Source organism: Eurosta solidaginis, chromosome 2, assembly GCF_040869045.1.
Source record: "Eurosta solidaginis isolate ZX-2024a chromosome 2, ASM4086904v1, whole genome shotgun sequence".
Taxonomy (NCBI): domain Eukaryota; kingdom Metazoa; phylum Arthropoda; class Insecta; order Diptera; family Tephritidae; genus Eurosta; species Eurosta solidaginis.
In genome coordinates, this window is record NC_090320.1 from 195251368 (window position 1) to 195276746 (window position 25379).

Here is a 25379-nt window from a genome sequence, read left to right on the forward strand (position 1 = left end):
ACTCCGGGTCTAGTGGGGATGATTGCAGAATTGATTGAAGTTTTTTATGAGAAAAAAAAATGGCGAAATTCGAAAAATCTCGAAAAACTGAAAAATTAAAAAAAAAACTTTAAACATTTTTTTGTATTTTTTCCGAAAAGTACATTTAAAAACAAATTTAAAAAAAATATCCCAAACGGTCAATTTTTGAAAAAGTTATAGAATTTTGAAAACAAAAACGGTGTTTTTTTTAAATTCATAACTTTTTTTAAGTTGGATGGAAAAATTTGAAAAAATTCTGAAAAGCGTCTTTCGTAAGCTAGAAAAAGAAGAAAAACTTTCAGCCAATTCTAAAGGGGTCGGGTTCAAAATTGTTCGAAATACCCCATATATAGATAGATATGTGAAGTCTTGCGATGAGGGCATAATCTGTCGTTATTAACGCCTGCTTCTTGCGTACATATTAGTAGCTGATTTTGTTGTTTGCTCTTGCTGTCACTTGCTTTCTTAAATCAATTTTGTAGCCGCCGGAACTGCATTTTACGTATTGTTATGCCTCTTTGTGATATTTACTTTATGTTTACGTTATTTTGTTATTGTTTTTTTTTTAATGGCAACGCGTAAACGAGTAAGAATGCAATCTAGTGTGTATTAAATGTATGTATTCGGTACCCACGAAAAAATGGCGTAGGACGGGTAAACTTGTTAAAGCCATTTTCCAAGTAAAGATTTATCTGACCGATAAAAATATTTTGTGCTTAAAGGGCACCCAAATTTTAAAGTTGACATGAGAAAACGGCCCTTACTACGCTAATTTTACGCACATAATGCCTCTCAGGATATTTATTTTTATGTTGTCTTTTATTAGAGGCACCGAGTGTTTTGTTATACAATTTCCTCAAAATCTTGAATCTACTCGCTTTTTTATTTTGGTTCAAAAATCTTGAAAATCTGATATCGTAAACTTTGCTGAAATTTGGTCGGATTATGCCCAATTTCAAATTCAATGTTTTCTGGGACCAGACAAACCGGCATATAGAATTTGATGAAGAAATTAATATTTTTGTTCAAGTTATCGTTGTAAACTGATAATTTTCGAAACTGATAATCTTGTTACGTCTACGCGATTTCAACCTACCGTTATACGATAGAAGTTATAGTACCCTACGTGCAAGTGCAGCTGGGTATAAAAAGCCATTTTCTTAAATATTTACACAGATATGAAATACTTATAAGTGATGAGTACACAGGCACAACATTTTCTAAACAAAAATTGGACGCTTTGTTCGGAAAATTTGTGTTGGAAAGATTTTCAGGAATAATGATAACATTCGAAAATTTTATTTTAAAAAGTTTCTGCAGAGTTTGACTTGCTTTGGAGCTGAATCTGGGACCTTCGGTATGGTGGAAAATCACACAGCTCTCGACACTACGGAAGCCTTTTGTTATTAGCATTTTAACCAAATGAAATAAGTCTTATATAGGGGTTAACATTCTTGGTGTGTATAGTGGTTGCATATATGTATGTGTGTGCGAATTATAATCTTGATGCGCGTGTTATTGCACTAAACCATGCACAAATTTCCGCGGTCTTTTGGCCACTGTTTTGTTCTACATTTCTGTATGAGCTTTCAACCAAATGCCTCTTATACACGCATTCACTTTGTTTTTTTTGCTGCTTCTGCTGTTGCATTTTTTGGCACATACCAACAACAACAATAACAATTCCACATCAGGCATATAATAATAGTCATTTTAGCCTGTGAGTCAGAATAATTGGGCAGCCAAGCAGTCAAGTTGCTGCCGTATAGAAAATGATTTATCGAGGGTACACAGTCAGAAATTATGCAAAAGAATGATTTGACAAAGTTTTGGAAGTTATATGCTTGTTTAGATTTGCTATATTATAACTCTCGTTGTTGGACCTCTTCTTTGATATTCCTTGTATATCTAACAAGCATCAGTTAGATAGGAACATATTGTAACGAATTTAGGGACATTTTGCTTATTTGAAACCTTCTGCTAACGTTCGAATCACTAAACTTTTGAATAAATCACTCCAATATTTAGTATTGCAAACTGGTCTTTATTATACTACTTTGAGGGTACTTCAAAATTAAACTTCACAACCAATAGCGTGCTTAAATCAAAACTGATTACTTATTACTCAGTTTGCGCAGCTTTTATACTCTGGCGAACTTCATATTTGGTTACCAGCCATATACATGTATATTTGTAGTTTGTAGTCATATGCGTGTGTATGTGTGAGTAACACTTCGGCTGATGACTACATATTTGCATGTGCGAAATGAGATATCTCTTCGTCGCCTTCTACATAAGAGTGGCTGCTTTACTATTGTTGTGCATTTATTTAGTAGCAGCTTAGTGATGCTAATATTCGTCACAATGTGTACATTCGTTTCCAACAGGTAGTCTAAGATGGAATAAAATATATTTTCTCTTTAGGAAAATTAGGGTCGATTTGCCTTTTTGGAATTTTGTTTGCCATTAAAAATATTGAATATGAGCTGAGAGCTTTTCACTGTGTATTCGGAACAAATCTAGTCAAACACTTCGACAATAACACACATACTCTACACAAATACTCTACACAAACAAAAACCCCTTTAGACCATATGCTGATCTGAGAAGGTTTCACTGTAACAAGGATTGCTAATGTTTTTATGTTCACACATACATACATACTATGGGTATAAGCGACTTTGACTGTGGTGATATTAGATTCGATAATAAACACTTCATGATGACGATATATGTATGTATGTAAGTGTGTGCACATAGAAGACTGTCTGAAAATTGGTGGGCGTAACGATATCAAGGATAACAATAATTTTAATTCAATATGGTTATTTTATTGATAGAATCTAGAATATTGATGACATATAGTATAATTGAATTTGCGTATAGGAAATGAAAAAAAGGAATGAAATATCTATGCATCTCTTTTTGAGGGGGAAGCGTCAAAAGCTTCAACCTTATCCTACTGTGAGGTCAGACCCCAAATAGTTGTTGGAATTTCCTATTGAATCCCACTGAGAATAGACTGATTGGAGCTAAGTGTGGATTCATACCTCCTAGATCTACCATTGACCATATTTTCATTACGTGATCCTTTCGTCGATTTTAAAGCCACCCATGTATTTGACGGTATATCTGCATTGCTTTTCCACGAAACTTATATGGTTGTGCAAAATGACATTAAGCTAAGCCACTAGTTCAGTAAGAATTGGAAAGGGTCTCTAAAAGGCGTTCGAAACGGTGTTTCTGAGAGGATGGACCTATTACATCCCATTTCTTTAATTTGATGCAGGAACTTAACCGCTCTGGAAGAATCTTAACGAACATAAAGGGGAAAGATTTGTTTGTTCGCCTTGAATAAGCTTCTAAACTAAAGAACGAGTTTTATAAAATTTTGTACGTATATTTGCTAGATTTCCGAATAGGTTGTAAGCTATGTTTCATACCGCTGGGTGGCTTGGGTATTGAGACCAAAACTTTGAGCCGGGTAACCTCAGAATCTGTACGAACAATATGGGTACCAAATGAAAGCTGTTGACGTGATATCTCAATCCGTTCCCAGCATAAAGACCTAAATATGGAACAGGGTACCTCTGTATGAGTTTAATAGGGTGATATACCCGTATAGGTATCAAGTGACAAGTATAGAAAGGGATATTAAAATGTGTTACCTTTTTCTTAAAATATTGATCTACATAAATTGGGCCAGGGGTAGCCCTAGAATGTGCTTTCACGATATGGGTATCAAATGAAAGGTATTAACGAGGGTGCGGATATATAATGTTTCGACGTATAGTTGGTAGGTATGCGAATATATTGTTGGGTGACTGGGGTCATGAGACAAAGATCAAAACGCGGACCCTGGTAGCCGTAGGATGGGTTTGTACAATATGGCTATCAAATGGTAGCTGTTGATGACTGCTTTGGCACAGCTTGTTTTACTTCGATGCCAATCCATTTCCTGGATATATAACTAAATATTGTGACGAATATTACCATCTCTAAGGTTATTCAATAAAGGCACAACAACATTTAACCAAGCTACATAAACACATTATTCATCATGTACACACATACATACAAGCAGAAGAGAGATACTCACAAACGCATGTAATCATCAGCTTCTCATTCGCTCACATATACACACGCATATGGTTACACACTACAAATACATGCGCGTATGGCTGGTCACCAGGTAGAGGACTCTAGAAGAAGAAACGTTCTAGACATTTGGGCAGAGAGTATAAAAGCAGCAGAAGCTGCGTAGTCCGTAATCAGTCTGATTTTAACACGCTATTGGTTGCGAAGTATAAGTGTTATTGTAAAGTATTTTCAAAGTAGTCTAATAAAGACCTATTGAATATTGGAGTTATTTATTCAACAACTTAGCGATACGAACGTTAGTAGAAGGTGTAAAATAAGCAGAGTTTCTCTAAATTCGTTACAATTGGTGTCAGAAGAGGAATTGTTGAATAAATTACGAAGATTGGGAATACAACTTGGACATGGCAAAGTTAAGTGAATTAAGGATCCAGCGACTGAAAAAGGAGTTGGAGAACCGTGGATTGAATACAACCGGCAATAAGATCGAACTTCAAGCACGGCTACGAGGGGCAATGGAGTCGGAAGGAATTCATGTGGACGATGATGTCTTTCATTCTGATGGGGACGAGACAACAACAAAAATTGAAGAGAAAAACGAAACATCGCAGACAGTTACGAGCACAGACTTGAACATGATTTTGGCTGCAATATTTGCTCAAACATCGACAATGTTATCTCAACTGGAAGAACAAAAGACAAATATAACTCAACTGCAGAACAGTAGACATATATGGCATCCCAACTGGAATCGCAGGAGACACGTTTAACTTCCAAGATAGAATCACAGGACACACGCATAACATCAAAGGTTGAAGCACAAGAAACGCGTATTTCAGAAATGTCGACACAGATTACATCTAAGATGTAAGCACAACTTATCATTGCAGGTGGCACAAATGTCTTCTCAGTTAGAAGCACAGGAAGCAAGTGCAACATCAAAGGTTTAAGCACAGGATACAAAAATAATGCAGTTTGAGAACAAAATCGAGGCTGAGGTAAATGCTTTAAAAGGTCGTATACAGGAGCTGCAACTAAATCGCCCAGTAGTTTTAGCGAGTAAGCCAAGGGTAAAAACACCATCCTTTGACGGTTCTGTTCCTTTCCAGGTCTTTAAGCTACAGTTTGAGAAGACCGCAACAGTGAACAACTGGAATGCTGAAGATAAAGTTGCTTCATTGTTCGTGGCCTTAAAAGGACCAGCTGCTGAGAGCTTACAGACCATCCCAGAGTACGAACGGAACAGATATGAAGCATTGATGGCTGCTGTGGAACGACGGTACGGAAGCGAACACAGGAAACATATCTATCAAATAAAATTACAAAACCGCTACCAAAAAGTTAACGAGACTTTGCAGGAGTTTGCCTCGGATGTTGAAAGATTGGCTCATCTAGCAAATGCGGACGCACCCGTGAAATCATTAAGTCAGCAAGAAGATAAGACCAATGCTTGGAGCAAGATTACGTACAGCCACGGGAGAGAATACCTAGGTAATTGGAGAAGTAGCATGTGAAGTAGAAATTGGGAAAGTCACGGTACTACACAATTTTATAGTGGCAGAAATTGTTGATGAACTCACAATTGGAGTGGACTTCTTAATCGACCAAGGGATCAAGATCGATATGCAAAGCTAGACGATGCGATATAAGAACATTGTGGGTTGTCGAAGCAGCAAACAAATCGACACCGACCGTACTTGTAGGAAAAACCCTGGCTATCAAAAAACAAGATGGACGTATTCCGGTAAGAGCAGTATTCCGGTAAGAGCTTACAAGAGTAAGAGCAAACAAATCGACACCGAACGTACTTGTAGGAAAAACCCTGGCTATGAAAAAACAAGATGGACGTATTCCGGTAAGAGTACTCAATGAGTTCAAGTCACCACTCAAACTGACCAAAGGAGCTGTATTGGAAAGATGCCAAGAGGCTGAAGTAGTTATTAACTGTGAGCAGCCCCAGGAACACGTTTCAACTAACAAGACTGATCTTTCAAATGACATCACGGCATGAACGGAGGGGCTAGAGGAAGCCTATCAGAGTAAGGCAAAACAACTGCTCCTAAAGTACGCGAACATATTTGACCAAGATGGCTCCAAACCAGGCCGCACCAACGTTGCGAAACATCAAATTGATACTGGAGATACGAGGCCGATCCGTCAAGCTCCACGTATTGTTCCACTGGCGAAGCGAGAAGTTCTAAATCAAATCATACAAGAAATGATCAACAGCGGCGTCATCGAACTATCAGCTAGTCCATGGAGCTCACCGGTAATACTTGTAAAGAAGAAGGATGGAAAAATGAGGTTTTGCGTGGACTACCGGAAGTTGAATGACGTTACGAAAAAGGATAGCTACCCATTGCCAAGAATTGACGACACTCTGGACCCGCTATCTGGTACGAAATGGTTTTCCACACTGGACTTGAAAAGCGGCTACTGGCAAGTGGAAGTGAAGGAGGAAGACAAAGAGAAAATAGCCTTCATTGTCGGTGATGGTCTTTGGCAATTTACAGTGATGCCTTTTGGACTATGTAATGCACCAGCTTCTTTTGAAAGACTCATGGATCAGGTACTGAAAGGACTACATTGGAAAACATGCTTAGTGCACCTAGACGACATCATCTTATTGGGAAAGAACTTCGAGGAACATCTGACGAACTTGGAGGAGGTTTTCCAAAGAATAGCTGGTGCTGGTTTGAAACTTAGTCCCAAAAAGTGTGCAAGTTAATTACTTGGATCATAAAGTAACGATGGAGGGCATCTGCACCGGGAATGAAAAGACAGAAGCAGTGAAGGATTGGCCAAGACCACAGAATTTGCATGAATTGAGAAGTTTCCTTGGGCTGTGCACATATTACCGTCGTTTTTTACCAAATTTTGCCAGCGTAGCCCATAGCCTCCATGAGCTAACAAGAAAAAATCAAGCTTTTGAATGGAAGATGGAGCAAGAAGTAGCTTTCCAAACATTGAAAGAGCGTTTGTGCACTGCCCCAATGTTGGCATATCCAATTCCAGGAGCAACGTTTATTCTAGATACAGATGCGAGTGGATATGCTATAGGAGGCGTTTTATTACAACTGGTCGATGGACAGGAAAAGGTAGTTGCCTATTACAGCCGATCAATTGGAAAACCAAAGAGGAAGTATTGCGTTACACGGAGAGAGCTGTTGGCATTGGTAGAGTGCATTAAACATTTTCACAAGTACTTCTACGGGCAGCGTTTCCGCGTCAGGACAGATCACGCAGCTTTAAAATGGCTCTTGCAGTTCCGTAAACTAGAAGGACAATTGGCACTGTGGATCGAGCGACTACAAAGCTATGACTTTTCCATTGAGCATCGAAGGGGTAGTACCCATGGAAATGCTGATGCAATGTCACGAATACAATGTAGTTTGGAATGCAAGCACTGTTCAAAGGCCGAGGCTAAAGAAGACATTATAGATGTCCGGCTAATGACTATAACGTGGGACAAGGAACAACTAGGGAAGTGTCAGCTAGATACAGATCTGTCACATGTTATGCAAGGGCTTGAACGAAACGAAAGACCAAAAAGAGAGGAGATGTCAGCAGAGGGTCCCATTGCGAAGTCATATTGGGCACAGTAGGCCCCGTCGCGCCAAATTGTAGGAAAAACTAAAAAGGAGCACGACGCAAATTGGAAGAGAAGTTCGACCTAAAATCCCTTCGGAGGTTGTCGCGCATACATTTGTTTTTACAAAAACAAGCTAAAGGTCTCTCAAAATTCGCACTGATATTTGAAAATTGTTTTCCTTAAGGGTGTTTAAAATATTCGCCATTCAAGGTTAGGTTGGGTAGAAGTGGCAAGTCAATCAAAGGCCTCAGACACATAGACTGAATGCGTCCACAGTGTCTACAGAAATTGTTTGACTACCAAACGAAAAACCCCAATTAAGCACCAGAACTTATGTCATAGAATAACTCCGTTCTTTTGATAAATACTAGAAGTGTTCTATGACCTAGCTGAAGTGCTGCTTAGAGATCTGTCAACTTTGCCGCTTCTAGTAGCTAGAGCCTCCACCTCGCGAGCTGAACACAGAACGTGCGCAACCGTTTCTTGCTGCAGCCCACACTTCCCACATCTGCTATTACTAACGAGGCTTAAAGGCTTTGTCCAGTTATTACGCCCATCGTGAGCCGTATGTCTTGTTTCTTTAGAGATATGAACAACTTTGTGAGTCTAACGGCCTAGGATTGGCACGTGATTTTAGCAATTGTGCAGCCTCGAGATTCTGTCCACACCTCTTCTAGTTGATGGATCATATGCAACTCCTATCTCCTTTTGATTTCTCGCAATCGCCGATCCTCTGGCTCTATTGTAGCCCTAAGTTCTCTGTCGCAGCTCATGTCCGTTGCCATGTAATCCGTTCGCTCTATCTTTAATTGTGCTTGACTGCAGTGGCTTGCGCTAAAGTTTCTCCATACAAAATGTGAACAACTTTTTAATATGGAAGAAAATCTGAATTAAACTTCTGAAGAAATAATTGCCAAAATTCAATGCGAAATTTGAGAGACCTATAACTGGTACTTTGTGAGATCATAATTGATTGGGCTACAAAGCTGCATACTCAAAAAAATTCACAGAAATCAAGTAAAAAGTTCGAAATTATCTTAAATTTTTCCGAATAAAAATTGTTTATCCAAAATTGGTTTGCCTGCCTCAATCTGACTCGCTAGTCAGTTGGGGTCAAAGCATTTCCAGTATGTAACCTGTCACTGAATCAAAGTCGATAAAGGAGTGCGTGGTCAAATGCCACGCAAAAATTTTGTGTTCATTTATTTTACAAGCCAAAACGAAAATAAATTGCCAACATGTTACCAAATGAAATTTGAATGTCAAATTTGCCCACCGTTGGGCAGTAGTCGTTTTCACTTGTAGGTCTATTTAATTGTCCTTTTGCAGTTAAAACGAACAACAAACGCTTTGGACGTTGTATGCAGGCCGTTTTCATAAACATTGCCAAATTTTTGGTATAATTTGAATTAGTGAAAACCAAGCATTACAATTTTAACCTCAATCACACTATAGACACATTCATTCGATGTAAGGTCTTTATTGACCGGCCAGTTCTGCCTACACGCCCTAAAGTTCATATGTATGTACATACGTACATATACCTGCATATGTTTGTGGTATATGTATTTATCTTCAACATGAAATATTCAATAGATATTGCATGCATTTTTAGACTCTTTCTTTTACATTAGAACATTTATTCACACAAATTGTTCATTATCAGTGACAGCTGTCACTTCTCACTGGCTTACGAGGCACTATTTGTTATGAAAACTGCGTGCATGCATATTCTCATACTAAATTTTTCGTAACTGAAAATGGTGCTGGATTTTTATACTCAGTTGAGCAGAGCTCACAGAGTATATTAAGTTTGATGGGATAACGGTTGGTTGTACATATATAAAGGAATCGAGATAGATATAGACTTCCATATATCAAAATAATCAGGATCGAAAAAAAATTTGATTGAGCCATGTCCGGCCGTCCGTCCGTCCGTCCGTCCGTTAACACGATAACTTGAGTAAATTTTGAGGTATCTTGATGAAATTTGGTATGTGGGTTCCTGAGCACTCATCTCAGATCGCTATTTAAAATGAACGATATCGGACTATAACCACGCCCACTTTTTCGATATCGAAAATTTCGAAAAATCGAAAAAGTGCGATAATTCATTACAAAAGACAGATAAAGCGAGGAAACTTGGTAGATGAGTTGAACTTATGACGCAGAATAGAAAAATATTTTTTTTAAGTAAAATTTTAACAAAAAATTTAATATCTTTACAGTATATAAGTAAATTATGTCAACATTCAACTCCAGTAATGATATGGTGCAACAAAATACAAAAATAAAAGAAAATTTCAAAATGGGCGTGGCTCCGCCCTTTTTCATTCAATTTGTCTAGGATACTTTTAACGCCATAAGTCAAACAAAAATTAACCAATACTTTTGAAATTTGGTAGGGGCATAGATTTTATGACGTTAACTGTTTTCTGTGAAAATGGACGAAATCGGTTAATGCCACGCCCAGTTTTTATACACAGTCGTCCGTCTGTCCTTCCGCATGGCCGTTAACACGATAACTTGAGCATAAATCGACATATCTTTAACGAACTTAGTTCACGTGCTTACTTGAACTCACTTTATCTTGGTATGAAAAATGAACGAAATCCGACTATGACCACGCCCACTTTTTCGATATCGAAAATTACGAAAAATGAAAAAATGCCATAATTCTATACCAAATACGAAAAAAGGGATGAAACATGGTAAAGTAGTTGGATTGTTTTATTGACGCGAAATATAACTTTAGAAAAAACTTTATAAAATGGTTGTGACCCCTACCATATTAAGTAGAAGAAAATGAAAAAGTTCTGCAGGGCGAAATAAAAAACCCTTAAAATCTTGGCAGGTATTACATATATAAATAAATTAGCGGTATCCAACAGATGATGTTCTGGGTCACCCTGGTCCACATTTTGGTCGTTATCTGGAAAACGCCTTCACATATACAACTACCACCACTCCCTTTTAAAACTGTCATTAATACCTTTAATTTGATACCCATATCGTACAAACTCTTTCTAGAGTCACCCCTGGTCCACCTTTATGGCGATATCTCGAAAAGGCGAACACCTATAGAACGAGGACCCACTCCCTTTTAAAAATACTCATTAACACCTTTCATTTGATACCCATATCGTACAAACAAAGTCTAGAGTCACCCCTGGCCCACCTTTATTGCGATACCTCGAAAAGGCGCCCACCTATAGAACTAAGGCCCACTCCCTTTTAAAATACTCATTAACTCCTTTCGTTTGATACCCATATTGCACAAACGAATTCTAGAGTCACCCCTGGCCCACCTTTATGGCGATATCTCTTTTCCCTTTTAAAATACTCATTAACACCTTTCTTTTGATACCCATATTGTACAAACAAATTCTAGGGTCACCCCTGCTCCACCTTTATGGCGCTATCTCGAAACGGCGTCCACCTATGGAACTAAGGATTACTCCCTTTTAAAATACTAATTAACACCTTTCTTTTGATACCCATATTTTACAAACAAATTCTAGGGTCACCCTTGGTCCACCTTTATGGCGATATCTCGAAAATGCGACCACCTATTCAACAACCACCACTTCCTTTTAAAACCCTCATTAATACCTTTAATTTGATACCCATATTGTACAAACACATTCTAGAGTCACCCCTGGTCCACCTTTATGGCGATATTTCGAAAGGGGGTCCACCTATAGAACTAACGCCCACTCCCTTTTAAAATACTCATTAACACCTTTCTTTTGATACCCATATTGTACAAACAAATTCTAGGGTCACCCCTGGTCCACCTTTAAGGCGATGTCTCGAAACGGCGTCCACCTATGGAACTAAGTATTACTCCCTTTTAAAATACTTATTAACACCTTTCATTTGATACTCATCGCCTTTATGGCGATATCTCGAAAAGGCGACCACCTATACAACAACCACCACTCCCTTTTAAAACCCTCATTAATACTTTTAATTTGATACCCATATCGTACAAACACATTCTAGAGTCACCCTGGTCCACCTTTATGGCTATATCCCTAAATGGCGTCCACCTATAGAACTATGGCCCACTCCCTCATAAAATACTCTTTAATGCCTTTCATTTGATACAAATGTCATACAAACACATTCCAGGGTTTCCCTCGGTTCATTTTTCTACATGGTGATTTTCCCTTATTTTGTCCCCAAAGCTCTCAACTGAGTATGTAATGTTCGGTTACACCCGAACTTAACCTTCCTTACTTGTTTTAAATCAATTTATTACAAGCCATGACTCAATCACAAGAGGTTTGCTCGACTGACACATTTTTTGACAATTGCAGCCATTTTGCTCCCAAATCGAATTGACTGCCGTTAACTGTGTTGTTTCTTTGCGATTTTTCGAAAAATATTAGTGGTAGAAATAGGAGGCAAACAGTTCACAAATACCTGACAAATAAATACTGAGCTGCATAATTCCTTAGAACAATTTTTTTGATTTTATTATGAATTTGTTAACTATGCCATGATCTATTAGTGTGGCTGAACAAAGGTTTTATGAAAAGTACGAACTTCAAGGAATGGTGCACTTTCGTAAACCTAAGAACATACGAAACCTAAACCAATTCAAAATTCATCGTTCAACGTCAAAAACTCGACTAGTAAATCGATTCACGTAAAAATGTCATAAGCAAATAATAGAGATGCCGAAATGTACTCATTGATAATGTTAACTTATTCATTCCGTATGTTTGGGGATCGTTTTATATTTGGAATTTATGTATATATTTATTTGGAATATTCGGACCTCGTGAGGTAGCATCAAACGAACGTGTTCCAAATATTCTAAATTAACGGATTATCCGGAACACTTCCATGAATATTTAACGGAATAGAAATTTCAGAATAAAAGAGCGAATACTCCCTGTGTTGCAGGACCGCACAAAAGTTTAGCCCTTTTGTCAAACTCAAGGCCGGAATATGAAGTTCTAAATCCATAAGCCATTTTCTAAAATTTTTTTGTCAGTTCATTGCGGCTGCTGAGTAGAGTATCACCCCATGTCGGCTGCCATTTCAAAATCGTCCAATCTCAAAATATTTTTCAAAAAATTCGCATTTCAGGATTTTTCACAAAAACGCCCTATATTAGAATTAGATTGAAAAACGCCTTATCACAGAATGCTTTTCATTAACTCCGTCTAATGTCAAAATGCATTGAACTTATGCTCAAATAGGGAGTTTTTGAAACAATTTTTGAGATAGGGTATTTTTGAATAAAATCCTAGCATACGGCATTCTAGGCGGTCATCGTGGTGTGATGGTAGCGTGCTCCGCCTACCACACCGGATGCCCTGGGTCCAAACCCGGGGCAAAGCAACACCAAAATTTTAGAAATAATGTTTTTCAATTAGAAGAAAATTTTTCTAAGCGGGGTCGCCCCTCGGCAGTGTTTGGCAAGCGCTCCGGGTGTATTTCTGCCATGAAAAGCTCTCAGTGAAAGCTCATCTGCCTTCCAGATGCCGTTCGGAGTCGGCATAAAATCATGTAGGTCCCGTCCGGCCAATTTTTAGGGAAAATCAAGAGGAGCACGACGCAAATTGGAAGAGAAGCACGGCCTTAGATCTCTTCGGAGGTTATCGCGCCTTACTTTTTTTTATACGGCATTCTTCAAACAAACTCTGAAAGAATGACCTAATCAACATAACTCTTCATCAATTCACGAAATATTTAGTAGAAAATGAATTATTTCTCCTAAAACCTGATGGCATTTACAAATTTATTATCACTCTAATATACTACTAAAGGTACTTTTCTACTACAACTTTCGCTGAAGGGGATTGAAATATTCCCCGTTTTCCCGTTTTCCTTTTCCCAGTTTTTTGAGTGTATTCAATAGTGGAAGTATGTACATAGATTAAAATGTATCGGTGCATAAAAAAATGTGAAATTTTCCATGGCCAGTTTGTGGCAAATGAGAACAAAGCGGAGTACTTGCCGTCATTCAAGAAATAATCGGCGTCTTCGCGCTCTGGCGATCACGTAATTGTTGATGTGTATAAATTCGCGAGTCTATCTAGGAACCAGCACAAACAGCAAATAAATCAAATTGAGAAGAGCTCTTGCTTCTTTGGACTGAGTAGGCAGCTGAAAGGTAAAATTTTCTCTCGAAGAATAAAAATCACGCTCTAAAGTCGCTCATCATACCTGTCCTGATGCATGGCTCGGAATCATGGATGGTGTCAAGAAAAGTGGAAATAGCTCTTGGAGTGTTCGAGAAAATAGTTCTCCGAAAGATTTTTGGTCCTGTCCGTAATGCCGACATTGAGTATCGAAGGAGGGGTAACGGTGAGCTTTATTAGCTTTACGAAAATATGAAGATATTGAAGCGAATATATGTCTGAAGGCTTTGGTGGTTAAGTAATGTTATGCGAATGGTTGAAGACGCTCTAGACAAAAAAAGTATTTAAATCGATACCACAGTTTGAGGGCAGAGAAAGGGGAGACCTCTACTGAGTTCGGGTTTAAAAAAGATTTCGTCTGTCATTAATTGTCCTAGTAAATAGCATTGAAATGAAATATAATACGTGAAACAATGATTCACAGTTATGAAACATCTGAGATAACTGAGATCACTACTCGAAGCCCACCTTACCTTTGGTTAGGAACTGTACTGACACCGCAGGGAAAAATAGGTTTAGCTCTACGGGTTAATTGACTACCACCGAAGTGGTGGTAATTGAATGCAGAGCGGGACAATTGGTAGCCGCATTGTACTAGCAGCGCTTAAGTCTGCGAAGGGGGCAGTTGCCATTTTGCATTCAACTCAGTGGTATGTTGCTTTAGATTTGCGCGCTTGCATATTAGACAGATTGTCTAGCAACTGCTTTATTTAAGCTAGTAAGGATTAGGTTAGGTTGAACTGGCCGTTCAATAAAGACCTCACATAGACTGAATGTGTCCATAATGTTACCAGAATTTGTAAGACGACCAAACGGAAGAACCCCAATCATGTGCCAGGACATACGTTATAGAATGACTCCGTCCTCTTGGCAAATACTAGACGTTTTTTAGGACCCTGATTAATTGCTGCCTCGGGATCTGGCAACTCTGCCGCCCCTAATAGCTGGAGCCTTGAACTGGCGAGTGCAGGATATGAACACGGAATGTGCTCAACCGTTTCTTCATACAGCTCACACTTCCTGCACTTGCTGTTACTGACGAGGCCTAACTTATAAGCATGTGACGCCAGAAGGCAGTGTACAGTCAGTATGCCCATCGTGAGCCTTAAGTATTCTCTCTTTAGAGATATGAGCCACTTTGTTAGTCTAATTTCGTAGGCTTTGCATATATCTCAGAAATTTTGTAGCCCTGCGCTTTTGTCCACACATTTTCTGCTTGATGGATCATATGCAACTCTTGCCACCTTTTGATTTCTCCCAAACGGATTGGGGCGCCTATTGTCCACTCAAGGAGTGTTGCACCCTCCTTTGCCGACAAGAATTGGGCGTGGATATTGACCGATTATGTTTATTTTCATACTTCCTTCCTGTTTAAACATAAAGCGGCGTATCGGTTTTCAAGCCAATATCTGAACAATATCTCTCAAACTTTACGGTTTTTACTAGTTTTTCTCTGAGAACATTCTGGTATTAGTAACAAATATCGATTAGTAACAAATTCATTTCATTTGGATGTGCCGTTCCATAGTTAGAGGGCAGGACTTTAATTCTGTGCTTAAAAATAAAAGTCCATTATTAAATTTTCTTTGGGACTTAAAAATTAAAAGTTCCGAAATAATTTTTTTTTAATGACTTTAACTATGAAAATATTAACAGTTTGGGCCGTGCTTTTGTAAATAAACTCTTTGTTATTTTTAAAATTTCAGCGCATATTCAAATGTAAATAAATTCTGGTTACTCAGCTTATATTTGGCGCAGCACGCGATGCTACGTGTAATTACAAGTGTATATATCCTTGTTTTATGCTAAGCAGTATCCTTGTACCACTTTGCTATTGAGTTAGGGCCGTTATATGTATATACAAGTTTATGCTTGTATGTATGTTTTGCTATTTGTCTAACAGTATCTTGTTATTTTAGCAAATTGCCAGTTGCAACCTTGCACATTTTGTTTGACTATCTAATGCGAATAAAATTCGATAACATCAGGGGAAATTTGCTGAGTTTGAGACAAATCAGAGGTCTGCAGAGGGGCACTGAATCCGCAATTGTATCCCATACCTTTAACATAGTTAAGATTAAAGGAATTGTCAAGTTTTCAAGTGAAGTCCCTGCTTCAATCATTTGTTCTAGAAATTTCAGTTTATAGTTGGATACTATGCCTGTAGCGCGATTCTCTAACATTTTGCGGTTTGTGAAGTCGAGATTTTTACCGTAGTTATTTATTGGCTTCATTGTCCATTGAGAGTTTCATTAACTTGGCTTAAACAACACATCAACACAATTTCTTATTCACATTGTTATCTACATCAACAAAGACCACGATAAATATCAAACTGTCAAATCGACAACGATAACAGCTCTTTCTTTATCGAGTTTAGGGTTGACAAAAGTAAATGAATAGCAGAATTTTTAAAATAATTGTTAAACTAATTTACTGCTGTCAAATGCTAAAAGGTTTGTTAATAGCGCTACTGAATACTTTAGATTTCAAAATATTTCAATGCGATACCACCTCAGGCACATGCGCCGTTCTCTGGTTCAATCAAACATCTTCTAATTGCTTTCCTATTACAGCTTTGATTGATTTCTTATGTGCTTTTTGTAAATAAGTGAACTGTGGGCTTTAAATGCTAATTAAAAGTTTAGTTAAGATCTTCAAAATGTGGCGGTAAGATATTTACGTCAATTTCAATTTATAAGCGCAAATATTTGTAAGCTTATATAAATTAAGTTGAGAAAATTGGCCTGTCAGTTAGCCGCCATTGAGAAATCTAGCAGCGGAATAATTTTGAGGTTCTTCCACATATTAGGTTGATTCGCTTTGGTATGGATTGGAAAGATTGTGAAATTGTGATTATGAAATGCTACGAGGGCACCCCATTGCGGAGTTAGAACATGCATCAGTAGCAAGCGTAAAAATATTGGCGTTGAAATTAACAAAATACCACGAAAAATCATGAAAAACAATGTGCTTAATTTTTTCAAAAGCGAAATAAGGGAATTGAGAGGAATACCGTTGAAGCAGGGTTACATTTTTATTTGGTTTGAGCATAACATAAATGACACGGATTGCATATAATTTGTGTGTGTGTGTTTTTTTTTTTTTTTGTTACTTAAAATTCGATGCAATCCGCGCATCGGCGCAATTCGTGCACCGTTTGCACCGCAAAGCGAACACCCCTAATTTTTTAAGAAACAATTACATTGACATTTTTGCCAACGCAGTTAGCCATAGGCAAGCTTGCCGCATTCTTATTGAAGGAGAACGTTGTTGAGGAGCTTTGGGTGTGCAAAGGTGAGGTTAAAGGGCACTCAATAATTATTATACTGCATTTTACAAAAGCGTAGACGGTAAGCTTAAGGCATGTATTTTTGTAATATCTAACTAATTCGCTTTTCTTGTACAGTAATTTCGCTATAGGCAGCATGGAGTTATCATCTTTATTCCGTCGTGTTACATGCCATATGATGGGGAAGTTCCGCCGGCGGAAGTCCAGGCTTTGATGCTTGCTGGAAGGTATCTTTAAGGCCCGTATTTAACTAAATCATATTACACTAAAATAAAGATAGACCAGTTTAATATTCAGTTCAAAAATCAACAAAAACACCGTGATAAGCTCAAGGACTTTGGACTCATAAATCAGCCTTTCGCCGGTTGTTTTCAAAACGGTTGAAAGTCAACTGGATTGCGTCCAAATTCGTTGTAGGTCGCATGCCTTGGGGCTGTCAACAGCCCAATATGCTAACTTCAGGGCTCGCTCAACAGATAATGCGCTACATGAAGGGGTTAATAAGTCTTCCCCCGAGAACAAGCCGCTTATACAGGACATAGAATAAACTTTAATAATGTTCGGCTGGACAGCCTAACATGCATTTTTCAGGGTCCAATGAACAGAGTCTGCGCTACAGAAGGTGGAATCTTACGTAGAGCAAAAAAAAACAGTTTACCCCGACTATACTCTTCAGCATAAATGGAAACTTTAATGATGTTCGGCTTAAATCAACCCAAGACACCTCTATGCAATGGTAATTGAAGACTCTATTGTAAAACCTGCAGACAAGCACTCTAGCTTCGTATGTTATATTTAAGCATTTGTAACTTTTTTATACGGAACTTTAATAAAAAATCAATTAATCAAGAAGATAGGGTCGGCTCCGTGCGTAAGCTAGTACTAAAATCCCAAGTTTAAGTCGAACTTCTCTCAATTGCAAGAGCTTAATTTTATTTATTATTGCCAAATATCCAGGAGGAGGAGAAAAGGGTTAAACGGAAAATAATGCCTGGAATGAATTTGGGTATGAAAGTTTCAACGATAAGAATGTGGGAGGATCAGTGGCTTTAAACGTGATATGCAATATCCCACCGCACAATCTCTTCAAGGAAACAGCATCCGTAGGTTTTGAGAGTTATGCTTATGCAGACATACAGGCACTGCCGTATTCTGCTCAATGTGAATGACGATAGTCTTCGATACAAACTATACAACACCTTTTCCTACCAGGAGTTATTTGACGCCTCACTTTTCACGGAGGGATACAAGTTGATCTACCTTACATACATAACTGTACAGCATTTTCAATTAATTATAGCAAAAAATAAATTTGTTCCATAGAGAAAACTATATATTTCTTAACGGTTTTTCATTTAAGTATGAATGTATCAACTGAAACCCCAATTTTCGAACAAATATTTATTAACACATGTTGCATCTCACGTGATTGTTGAAATTAACGCCCAAACCAATTCATTGATCTTGTACTTGTAAAAATTTATAGTAAATTTCCATCATTCAATTAAATATTGATTTGCATAAAGACTTCTCAATTTGCGTGCTGGAATATTGGCTCTTTCTACATATGTACAAATGAACAGTGGTGGGCAATATAAAAATCAGAACAATATAGGGAGAAAACTAAGAACTAGCACTAACGCAGAGGATCCGTTTAGCAGCCATGGCGTATAGAAGCTTACCTGCGGATGCCAACATAGTTACATTAGACAAACAGGACGGCAAATAAGAACGAGGTTCAGAGAACATATTAGAGATTACAACAAAAAAATACGGAATCAAAACATTATACCAGAGTCTAACTTCGCGAATCACATGGTCGAGAATGAATGTTCCCCAGCAAACGTCAATAAAACAGTTATGGTTCAACAGGCAACATTCGACGGTAGAATAATAAAAGAACAGATAAACACAATTTCTGACACAATATTCGAGCCTTTAAAACTTGTTTACAAAGTAACCACATAGGTACAACAGACAAACACACAGCAACAAATAAACCCAAAACAATTAACGCACCAAAACAACAAACTCACAAAGAAGGTCAAACGACTAAAATTACGGATTTTTACCTGTCTCAGTCAGCCACACAAATCGATCAGTAGAAACCACCCTCGGTTCTGAATGAACACACAGCACATACACATAACTAAATATACACAAGCATCGATTCTGACAATACCTGCTCATGTACCTACGAACTATAAATGCAGGACAAACGACAACAACAGATCAGAACGAAAATCGACACTGATGATGGCACAACGCCGAAACCGATTTGTATCAAAACCAAATTTGACAAGGGATGACGGAAAATCGTTCCAATATACATCATTTATCCACCCTGTCGGAAAATCAACAAAACAAAATAACTCAAAAATCAGATTATTAAACCTAAAGCTCTGATAGCAAGCTGATTAAAAGTGAACCTTACACTATGAAAAGTAAAAGTTCATAAACAGTTAGATGTACCTTTATCGCAAGTTGTTTTCACCTTCATTGCCCTAATTGACCTCGATTAAAATCTACTGAAGGACCGACCCTACTTTATATCCTAATGTAAAATGAATTTGATATGTTTACAAGGACGGTAATTATATCCATTTAAAAACTTCTTTCATCCATTCCATCAGCAAATTCATTCCCCTCAATACTGCTGTACTTGGGACCCAGATATAGACACTCCACGAAGGTATTATGGAAATTATGAGCCCATTCATCTCGGGAGCAGTTTGATATGACGAGGTCAAACCTTTTTAGTTGGTGCATTTTAGTCTTCCCTTATGGCATACCTACAGCCAGAATATTCTAACTCCCTGGAGGGATGGAATATACCTCCGCCTGGAAGACGCCGCAAAAGCCACGAAGCCGATTGACTGGCAGAATCCTTCAGTACAGTCCAGCTCTAGTTTGCTTTTTCATTTTCGAGCCGTCTGTGTTAGCTGTAAAGCCCCTTTCACTGTCCAAATTGTTCTTGCAATCCTACCTTGAAGAATACTTTAGGTTCTGAACCTAAAGGCCAACAGCTGCAGTAATATTGTCCGTGGATGAGATTAGGTTAGTTTTGAAATCGCTTCATCGTTCCTTTTATGAGCTATCTGCCATCTTGTGTCATTGCATTCCCTTAGTCGTCTAATGTCTACATACATTTTGGGTTATATTGAAAGATGACTTGAAACCGTTCTAGAGGTGCACCTGCACGCCAACCTTTGCATTTTACCTACATTCTGCTTATTACTGTTGTATATATCAGGCCCCGCCGCAGGGGGAGGATTTTGGTGGTTCCAACTGTATTTAGTTCGCATATGCCATTAATCTGGTCCACCATTTCAGAGCTATTGTGATTTAAAAAATGAGTTTCGATCATGGATCGTAACACGTAATACGAGCTCAGGTATCACCAACATTCACGCGCCTAACGCTTTTATTTAATTTTCTGATCAATGCCCTGGATTGATGAGGAGTGTTATGACTAGCACCTAGGACCTACCTAATTATTTTCTAGCGTTTAGTATTATTATTACTTAATGTAAGTTTTGTTTTCAATAAAACCGTTTAACTAAATTTTTTTTTTAATTATTTCATTTTCAAGTTTTTGGTCTTTATTTAATTGCCTATTTTTTCCATTCTATTTAGTTCATTTAGTGACACATTATTACAAGGACTCTTTTCTGACAATTTGTTACAATCTAAGTCCTCAATACGTAATCCTTCCAAAGACTTTACTCGACTCTGCGCCACGTATGCTTGCCCCTCCTCGAACTCTAAAGTATTTTGATGTCACTTCTACCGGACTGTATGTAATATTTGTTCGAAATATGAGCCAAATCGGACCACAAACACGATTTTTTTTAAATATTTCGACCATGCGCCACTTATCGGAGTTTTTTTCTTATTAGTGCATTGTCATCGGGCTCTCAACTATATTCCAAGTTTCAAGCTTGTAGCTTATCGGGAAATCAAATCAAGCTAACAGCTCCGACACATAAGCAGTTTTCATATAGGGGGTAAAGTATATCTAACGTTCCACTTAAAAAGCTTCATCGCTTCGATTTGAATGAAATTTGGTGAAATTACTGTGCTATGTAGTAGTGTTAATTTCACTTAAGTTCGCTCCTAAATTTTGGATGGTTACGGAGATATAAGCGTCTGAATTGTCAATTTTTTTTGTGGAAGCCTTTTTTCTATAAATCATAGGTCGTGTAATTAATTGGCTTTCTAAGAAGAAATGAATAAAACGGTTTCTAAAGTATTTTTTCCATTCTTTTCGAATATAAATATAAAAAAAATTTTTAGAAAAATTTTAGTAAAAATTTTATTGAAAAAATATAAATTTTAATAAAAAAGAGGGGCATTTTTTATATTTTTATTTTTAAATAAAAGCTTGATATTTTATTTTGGTACGCGAAAATTTCTTTAATACATTTTTATTTTAAACAAATAGGCGCATAATCATAGTCAAAATAAAATAGATTTTAAATTTAGTTGCAGCTTTGTGACATAATTTTCTATGAGCTATCTGTCAAAAAAGTTGAAACTAAATTTAAAACCTATTTTATTTTGACTATGATTATGCGCCATAGAGTTCCAGCTAAAATTCACCCATAAATTTTATAATTTTTATTTTTTATTTTTTTTCAAGTTTGAACATTTTATGTATTTTTATTTCTATTTTTATATAAAAGCTTGACATTTTTCCTTTAAAATGATACCTATCTTTTTATGCCGCCCGAAAATTTCATTGATACATTTTTTTTTTAACATAGAGGTACAGATAAATGTATCAATTTTTTTATGCGCGTTTTAACTAGTTTTTTTTTTATATTCAAAGGGAAGCTTTCTCATTATTTCATTGTACAAAATAGTAATAAATTGTAATAAAAATGAAGTTTTGTACAAATAAATAAATATAACTCACATGTTCACTAAGTATTAAGCAAAATATAATACCACAATGAAAAAAGTGTAAGAACATGAAAAGCAGGCATACCTAATTTTTTACTTCCGTAAAATGAGTCTTGACCTTTACCGAAAGAAATTCAAGGGTTTAAAGCTCATGCGTGTTGAGACCTTACATTGTTTAGGCATTAATAGTTTATAATTTTCTGCATTTTTATCGAATTTTTCTCTAATAACAAGCCTTTAACGTTTCTTGCGCATTCATGCTTAGGCCTGAGCAGTTTGTAACTACCTGCAATGTTCTTTGTATGGGCTTTCCAGTGATTAACGAGCCTTGGAAAAAAAACCGCGAATTATTGCTTAGGCCTGAATTGCCTGCATTACGCGTGCCTTTAGGAATATATTGTTCAATAAAGGTCGTGCGTGAGTAGTTTCCGACTACCTGCATTGTTTTTTATGTATATATGATAAAAACCCTTTAAATACTCCTTTATCTTGGAGAAAACCCACAGTAGATTTGAAGAAATCTTAGTGTGCAGACAAATATATTTTTATACTAATCAGCGTGTGCAAAATAGTTCTTTATGATAATATTGTTACACATTTTACCGGTATTTTAATATACAGGTGTTCAAGTGATTATAAAATTAATATAATGGCATTATGTGGGTGAATTTTTATCTGTACCTCTATGTTAAAAAAAAAAAATGTATCAAAGCAATTTTCGGGCAGCATACCAAGATAGGTATCATTTTAAAGGAAAAATATCAAGCTTTTATTTAAAAATAGAAATAAAAATGCATAAAATGTTCAAACTTAAAAAAATAAAAATTATAAAATTTATGGGTGAATTTTAGCTGGAACTCTATATGTATTTTTATAATAAAAATGTATTAAAGAAATTTTCCCATGGCAAAATAAAATAGATATCATTTTAAAGGAAAAATATCAAGGTTGAAACAATTTTTTTTAATAAAATTTTTACTAAAATTTTTCTGAAAATTTTTTTTATATTTATATTCCAAAAGAATGGAAAAAATACTTCAGAAACCGTTTTATTCATTTCTTCTTAGAAAGCCAATTACACGACTTATGATATATAGAAAAAAGGCTTCCACAAAAAAAATTGAGAATTCAGACGCTTATATCTCCGTAACCATCCAAAATTTAAGAGCGAACTTGAGTGAAATTAACCCTACTATATAGCACAGCAATTTCACCAAATTTCATTCAAATCGAAGCGATGAAGCTTTTTAAGTGGAACGGTTGATATACTTTACCCCATAGATGAGTTTAACACAAGCTTATGCATTATGAGTAGATTGCACGTATTTTTATGGAGAACGGTAGAATGAGCGACACAGGCGCCATCTGATATTGAAAAATAGCCAACTCTCCAATTTTGTTCCAAGCAAATCATAAGAAGAAGAATTTGGCATTTACTTTGGCTAGGGGTGTTGGCACACTTTGCTAGTGAAATTATTTTTCCCACTGGTTGGTAAATTTTCAACCATTTTTCACAATTAAAAACTGCAATATAACAATCGAATACAACACAAAATATGTTAGCAAGTATTTTTGTTGTATAGGGAGAATGTTTTCAACAGTGCTTCGCGAAATTTTGTATGTGAATGGGTAACGCGTAATAAACTTCTATTGCCAAGTCTGAAGTTCCTTCATATTTACAAACGCAACATCTTGGTTGATTGTGGCGATGTTATTGGAATGCATAAGCTTGTTTTAAACGCATCTATATGAAACATGTCATTGTGCCGCGGCCTTAAATAAAACCGTTTATAACATTCTGCGCCTGAACATTTGTTTCCAAATTATATTTTTTGAAATGCGCAAATAAGCAATGGCCTCTTTCGCTGTTGCTACTCTGCTCAACTCTGCTTGCTCAGCGATTACTAAACGTGAGAGAATAATTATATGTGTGAAGTTAATATGTTTTCACCAGCTGACGACCGCTGTCATACAGCATTCCACAAGACGAGAGAACCATATGTTAGAATAGGTCGAATGACTGTATTGTACACACTTTGGATGGATTAAGCTGGAGTCATTGGTGCCGTATGTCGTATCGCTGTATCCGTATCCCTAACGTAATCAGCTGTTTATCGTTACGACGGTAAACCAAAACCCAATTGGTTGGCTACGATACGGTTACGACCTTAGCGGCACCAATAATCGATTGCATTGATTCTCATAAGGTTGGTCGAATCAGCTGTTAAAAGGTTACCGATACGGTTACCGATAAAGCACCAATGTCTCCAGCTTTAAGCTGGAGTCATTGGTGCCGTATGTCGTATCGCTGTATCCGTATCCCTAACCTAATCAGCTGTTTATCGTTACGACGGTAAACCAAAACCCAATTGGTTGGCTACGATACGGTTACGACCTTAGCGGCACCAATAATCGATTGCATTGATTCTCATAAGGTTGGTCGAATCAGCTGTTAAAAGGTTACCGATACGGTTACCGATAAAGCACCAATGTCTCCAGCTTTAAACTGATAATGTCCAGTCTCCAGTTCATCTCAAAGACCGTCTTGCAGGTATAATACGCTTCCAAAGCTTTCATTGACATTTCTTCCACATATCTTTTATTTACTCTGCTTATGTAGTTTAATATCAAAATAGATTTAATATCGGATTTTTAAAGAACTACTGTTCATTCGTTTTGACCCTCACTGTAGATACATATATGTACATATATTTGTTACGGAAAGTTTATGTATGTCAGTAGTGTTGCAGCCGGTGATTCATGTTGTAAATGTCGTAAAAAATAATAGAAATGTTGGCTAAATTACGAACAAAAAAGGTGAAAAATGCTGGAAGAGCAAACCACACTCTATGGGTAATAAATATTAAACCGCCAAGCAGAGATGTCCCATTAGAGCGCCATAAAAATTTCATCATGATTCATGATCATTTATTTTTATAGCGAACACGGCGTAATATGACGTAACCACGTCAACATCAAACTAATAAAATAAAGCAACAACAATTTGTAATTATTCAAGAAAACAAGCGCAAATGGAAAGGGGCTGACCGATATTGACAGTACCTCCCAGAACCAAAAAAAGACTACCTACCAACAGCACAAAGAAAGTACAAAAAAAACAACAATAAGACAATTATGACCAAATTAATATGCGTCGATTTTCGTGATTGGTACGCAAATTGCTGATTGTTTGTTGTTGCTATTATGCTGCAACCAGCAATTATGCAAATTTCCACAGTCAAAGTAAGTGTGCATGCATAAACAACTGAAGTGACATACATACATTTTTGTATATATTTATATGCGAGTTAAC

General features: G+C 37.0%; 1 protein-coding gene and 1 long non-coding RNA gene across 9 annotated transcripts in view; one reads left to right on the forward strand and one right to left on the reverse strand.

Moving 5' to 3' along the window:
• Positions 1-25379, reverse strand: part of LOC137240461 (protein phosphatase 1 regulatory subunit 14B) — a 115001-nt gene that overhangs the window by 17055 nt on the left and 72567 nt on the right. The window lies entirely within an intron of this gene.
• Positions 24817-25379, forward strand: part of LOC137240463 (uncharacterized) — a 31080-nt gene continuing 30517 nt past the window's right edge. Inside the window, exons 1-2 of the long non-coding RNA XR_010949740.1 lie at positions 24817-24919; positions 25007-25309. This is a non-coding gene — a long non-coding RNA (uncharacterized lncRNA). The remainder of the gene's footprint in view (positions 24920-25006; positions 25310-25379) is intronic.